This window comes from Cajanus cajan, chromosome 5, assembly GCF_000230855.2.
Source record: "Cajanus cajan strain Asha chromosome 5, NIPB_CcT2T_4, whole genome shotgun sequence".
Lineage (NCBI taxonomy): Eukaryota > Viridiplantae > Streptophyta > Magnoliopsida > Fabales > Fabaceae > Cajanus > Cajanus cajan.
The window spans coordinates 67,448,345-67,454,344 of NC_138521.1; positions in this window are offsets into that span (position 1 = coordinate 67,448,345).

Genomic DNA, 6,000 nt, shown 5'->3' on the forward strand with positions numbered 1-6,000 from the left:
CTGCAGGTGTAACTATTATAGTAACCAACCCCTTCTATACTCACAATAACACACAAATAAATTTATATATATTGAAAAATAAGTTATGGTGATTAATATAATATTAAGATTAAGGATAAAAATAGGTAATAGCATTAAGTGTCTTTATTTCTTTTTTAAAAACAAATATATCCAAAGAACTACCAAAAAAATTATTAAAGTTTAATATATATATATATATGCAATTTTAGTTTAAAATATTTTACATAAATATTCAATAAAAATTATCATATTGCAAGATCAGATTAATGAATAGGTATGGTAAAATAGTTAAATTTTATTACACGTAAAAAAAAATTGCAACGACCGTGTATATAAATTAAAATTTAAAAATAATTCATATATACTGCTAAAAATATTTGATTATATAAACTATTTATATATTTTCTTCAAATACGTGCATTGCTTCTAATATATTATAGACAAATATTTTTATTGTAGTCATCGTTTTCTTAAAATTAAAATTTATTTGATATTAATCATGTTAAATATCTTTAAAAAAAATTCTTTAAATGAATGATTGAATAATGTATTTTTTTTATATTGATGGTAAAATGTTAGAAATACTTAATTATAAAAAATTATTTAATAATTGATAATAAAAAAACAATGAAATTTGATAATTTATATTATATTAAATATTTTGAATATAATTTATATTTAAATTAAAGTTATTATTAAAGTAGCGGGTATGATAGTGATGATTAAAGTTATTATATCCATGAGAAAAAAGGTTGGACAGGAATGTTTTTTAAAAAATGTGAGTACGAGGATAATTATAATAGTATCCTACTCAAAGTCTATCTACTATGATGATCTTTAATGTGAACTTTTTTTCTCAATATACTGAAACGAGTATGTGAATACAAATATTATAAATTATAGATTAAGAAGAATTAATTATCTAAAATAAAGAATCTACACTCTTTTTTCTTTTTATCTAATAATGAAAATAAAATGTTGCAAGAACTTTCACTGAAAGAATTAAAAAAACAGAGGTAAAGCTTCTTTCTTGTTTTATATACTCGTCTTCTAATTCATGCCAAGATACTTAATAAAGCAATGCAAAGAACAATACATTTGTGTAATTCTTTTTTTATTTATTTTTATTTATTTTTATCTCTGGGCCTACATTAGCAGAAAACGTGTTTTGTTTTTTTTTTATTGTTGAAGCTGGTTAGACACATTTTACAGTTTTATTTGTCGTGTTTTGTCCATTGACAGCCTTATGTGCTTGGCCACATGGAGCAACTTTGCCATTTGCCACCCTTTCATTCCAAAAGGGTAAAACTTTGCTTTGTCTTCAATTCATAATCATAATGCACATGATGCGCCATTTATCAAACACTTTATATCTGTACCCTAGCCGCAGGAGCAAGTTCCCTTTACTCACACAAACCACTTCTCATGCTACATTAATCCGTGCACACCCACATGCTTAGGGCTATGCCACTCTAAAAAAAAATATAAAAAATATTCTTTATAAAATAATAAATAAGTTTAAGTTAACATTTTGAAGAAACTAATTAAAGAGATTTTTTTATAAATTAATTCATATATAAACTAATTTTAGTTGATGAGAAAGTTTTTTTTCTCCTTCAAAAATATTTTAGAAAAGTTTATTCAAACAAGTCCTTAAATACATAAAGCCTTATTAGATATAGATATAGATATAGGAATGTTTTTGAGAGTTTTTTTTTTTTTTATTAAAAAAGTATTATGTCTTTAATAGTAAGAGTCTGAAAAGAGCTTTTAAGTTGCATAGAAAGCTAGTTATAATGAAGGACTTACCTATCGTAGTCTGCACTTAAAAAACACAGCTATGATATTTGTTATTTTTCTTTGGTCATGGCATCGAGCATCACCATCACAATGGGGTCCTTTCCCACATTTTATTTAACACTAGAAATGAAATGTACTAGTAAAATGATGAAAATAAAGTATGTTCAAAAGCAACGCTGTAAAACATATTATTCCCTGGCTTGACAGCGGATTCCTGGTCCTCTTGCTAGCTACCATCACGATACCTCTACGTACTTTCAAATTTAACACATCTTCTTACGTACCTTTTAATGTTGACAAATTTTCCAAATTAGTTTAAATTTTTTTCAAAGTGTTTCCAATGATTGCTTCATCAAATGAAAAGCTCAGAATTTACTCCATTTTTTTTTTACTCTTTTAACATTTCAGTTTACTAGTTTCGAAACAATAATGCTAACTGGTACCAAACATTTAATTGGTTTAAATATAAATTAAAAAATAATAAAACTTTTATAAATAGCAGAAATTATGGGTGGTCAAACTATTTCGAGTAATTCGTACTATCAGGGGCGAAGCCAGACTTAGGGAGACGATTTAAAAAAAAAAAAGTTTTTCATTAAATATATGCACGTTAAATTTTAAATAAATATATTTATATTTATATTTATTTATTTCGAAATGTTAATTACATTAATAGTTTATCAGAATACAGAATATTTATCCTTCATATCACGAAAATTATTTATAATTAAATGGATACTAAATTCTCTTAGCAATTTTTATATTTATGATCATAATTCTAATCATACTCTAATAAATTTATGTTAAATCTCTTTGATTATGAATAATAAATACATAATAAAATAAAAGATTACGAATAATGAGGAAGTGTTTACCTTAAATTTTTCAATGTAATAACTAAAAAATAACAATAATAAGTATTATTTAGATTTCATTCTAATTATATTATTATAATAAATATTTAAAAAGTAAAAATTCATGAAGGAATTGAGTAAATTTCAAAAGCCTTGACATGAGGTATATTAAATGTACTTAAATGTCTTGGTGTCTATAAATATTAAGAACCTCATAAACTAAGTAAACTAATTTTTACTTTTTAAAAACCCTAACTAAACAAATAAGCTTTACAATTTTTTAAATTAAAAAAATTTAAGGGGGCCGATACCCCCTAGAACTACACATATGTCTGATCCAGCGTACTATGCGAATTGGAACTAAGCATTTTTTAAATAATTATAAATAAAAAATAATAGCACACGACCTGTTTCGTGCGTTTCATACTTCAATTCATCGTACTAGACATTATTTAATTATTGACCAGCCATCATAATCATTTCGTCAACAATATTTTTAGATGAATAAACCCTGAGAAAATCTAGGAATTAAAATAATTCCATTTCGAGGAATAAAAATATTAAAAATGAAAGAATAGTAACGTTCACCAGAATTGCAACACGGTAGCGGACCATCTAACTTTCAATGTCAACGAAGAATGGCAGTTGAGTTACAAAATGAGGAGCAGAAGTTTTACAGCTTGAAACCAACGCTAGCAATTAAGGCTTTCTTGGAACAAACAGTAATTCGTGTTTATATGTTAAGTTAATCACCTATTCACTCTCAGTGTAAAGTTTTTATACTGGCAACTAATAATATATTTTAATAGTGACATGTCAGTTGCTTATTTAATGAAATAATAATAAAATAAATAACTTTAAAAGATATGATTGGTTATTAGTGTAAACAATTTTACACTGACCGTGTAGGAATAATTAACTCTTATATGTTTATGTTGATGTGTATTAAACTCTCGACATGATTATATTTAAATTTAGTTTCCATTAAAAATATTTATAGTTCTAAAACAATTAAAGTTAATATGTCTTTGTCTTGATACAATAATTCACATAAAACAATTTATTCTAATCGATTTTGAGTTTAGAGGTATAAGAATTGATTTTATGTTCACAAAAGTATGATAACACGAATAAAAATTAACTGATTGTTATTATAAGTGTGAAAAAATAATTATTTTTTCTCACCGTAAAATTGTTTTAAATGAAGTATATAAATTACTGTCTTATATTAAAAACTATTACTTTTGATGTGTTTTTTTTTCTTTTATGTTCTTTTTAAAAATGACTAAAATTATCTCACACTATTAAATATTATAAAAATGAAAATGAAATTAAAAGGTAGATATTGTTAACTAGATTATTAAATTTGTCACATAAAATTTCATTTGACAAATTTGATGATTTGTTACTATTTACTTGTATTTACTTTTTTTGGTTAATATAAAGACAATAGTGTGATATATACATATATAGTAACTGGAATATAATTAAATGGGAAGATTTAACTCCCAACGTATCATGAAGTAAAGGAAAATAGACTTCTTTCAAAGACAAAGGACACTCCATGATATTAAAAGCAAGAAAATGACTCCAAATAATAAATCAATCTCTTAAAATAGAAGATTTAAATTTAATTTAATCTTATAAAATTAACTTGTAAGATGAAGATTATTCTTCACTTATATATTATTTAATTGTCTAATCTCTAGTTGATGTAGGAGTTAGATTTTTTCATTACATCTCCTTACATCCAGTATTATTGAGTTTGGTACGTGAATAAATGGTAGGTGATATTTTTTAATAATTTAAGATAAGTGACTATTTTTTAATGATTTGGGATAGTTCTGATTCATGTGAGAAAACAATCAAAGAAATAAAAGGATTAAAACCGAAAAATTTAAGTCATACATCGACTAAAAATAAAATAATTAAAAAGTATATAAGTGAAGAATAATACTTATCTTACAAACTAATTTTATAAAATTAAGTTAGATTGATTACTTTAAGATAATATATTCAAAATCATTAAAAAAATATCACATCCATTATTTTAACATAATCAGCCGCAACAATAATTGATCTACCTAAAGATATAGAAAGACAAATCTCCGATCACTTTTCGTATCCAGGTAAATTATATGAAATTTTAGTCACTTTTGAAAAGTGAGTAAAAGAAAATAAACTTATTATTTTTTTTACGCTTAGCTTTCTTTTCTCTCTCATAGGAATAGGAACGGAATATCTGTGGTTCAGTGGTAGAACTTATCCACGCTTAAGTAAGATCAAGAGTTTAAATCATATTCTGTGTTTGTAGTCGCGTTAAATCTTGGAATTAGCTATCCCATCTTTAAAATGTCTCTAACGTAGTAAGGAAATTAGTCACGCCTATCAGCCCTAAATACTCTAGGGATGAAAAAAAAAGAACAGAAGAGAAAAAAGTTCCACTATACTTCCACGTGGACTCTCTTTGACCTCATGTTTTGCTTTCTTTGAATGGTAACTGGCCGTCTCAATTATTCATTCGTTGATGAAAATATATATTTTTCTTTTACCGATGAAAATACATGACACTGCCACACTTGCACCGTTTATTGCTTCGCGCTGGCTGCCAAATTACGTATCTTTTTCCATGCACGTGCTCTGCATGCAACACTTTTTCCTTTTTTTTCCTCCTCTGGTAACCATATATATTACTCATATGAATCGGATCACATATTCACATGGACTTGATAAAAACAAACTATTAAGACTCGACCCTTGATGAAACTTGAGTTGTTTGCCCTAGGTTAATCATCCACCCTCGGAAAGCAAATATCAATGACTATATTATGTGAAATATTTTTAAATAATTTTATTTAACAAAAATGTTTGTAATTAAGAACTTAATTCCACGTATTACATGTTAAGCATATTTTTCTATTAATAATATTCATCAAGTATTTAGATAATTATTAAATATTATATATTGACAAAGTTAAAAATAATTTAAGAAAAATTATATATAAAACAAAAATAATTAAGTTATAAAATAAGTTAAATAAAATAATTATGAGTTTGTAAGTATGATAAGATCCTTTATATTACACCTACCTCTAGGTCAGGCAACTTAGCTTTGGATCCTAATGCTTACTCACTTTTGGGTTTTCAAGTGATGAATTTGGAAATTTCTGCCCGAGCCAAATCTAAAACTCAATCACCACCCGTGCATTTTGCTTCTAAAATTGTAAAATATTTTAAAAAATTAACGAACTTAACATATATATATATATATATATATATATATATATATATATATATATATATTCTCTAGAAGTAGCTACAAATT